Source organism: Pteropus medius, unplaced genomic scaffold (genome assembly GCF_902729225.1).
Source record: "Pteropus medius unplaced genomic scaffold, Ma_sr-lr_union100, whole genome shotgun sequence".
Classification (NCBI taxonomy): domain Eukaryota; kingdom Metazoa; phylum Chordata; class Mammalia; order Chiroptera; family Pteropodidae; genus Pteropus; species Pteropus medius.
This window is the reverse complement of record NW_024340700.1, coordinates 2,134,671-2,135,308: the sequence shown is the minus strand read 5'-3', so window position 1 is coordinate 2,135,308 and position 638 is coordinate 2,134,671.

The window sequence follows — 638 nt, the reverse complement described above, 5'->3', positions numbered from 1 at the left end:
CCCCCCCCCCCCCCCCCGCTTTCATTTTGGTTTTTCCCTAGCACAGGAGGGCTGGGGGAGGGGGGTTGTCAAGGAAACAGGCATTTGTAATTACCTCTTTCTATTTACTTAATTTTCCGCCTGCGAATGTCTCCGTCATATCTAGGAATTATAAAAGGAAAGGTCTGATGTTTATGCAAGTCTTCGGTTTTCGGTCTTTTTTAGAAAACCTGAGGTTTCTCAAGACGTGATGTTAGCGCCGAGATCAGGCTGAGGTGGGGGAGCGCGCTACTCTCGGGGAGGGGAGAGACCCTGGAACTCAGCGGCAGAGGGTGTTTGAGAGTCAGCAGCCAGGGAAGTGTGGGATCCTCTGCTCAGTTTCGCCTCGACGTGTGGATATTTAAAGGAGGGGTCTTCTGTTTAAAGCTGGAGTCTGAGGACATCTAGCACCAGACCTAAGTCCAACAAGTAACAAAGGGCACCTGTCTTTCCTGCCTGGCGTGGGTCACCCGCCCTGTCGGAGCTCATCAGCGTGAGGGTGCACAGACCCCTTTCAAAACGGGGAAAGGGTTAAGCCATCATCGGTGCTTGTTAGTCAGGCGTCCTCACTTGGAAAGTATCTGAGATAGGAGAGAGAGTGAGTGAGTGTGTGTTTCTCC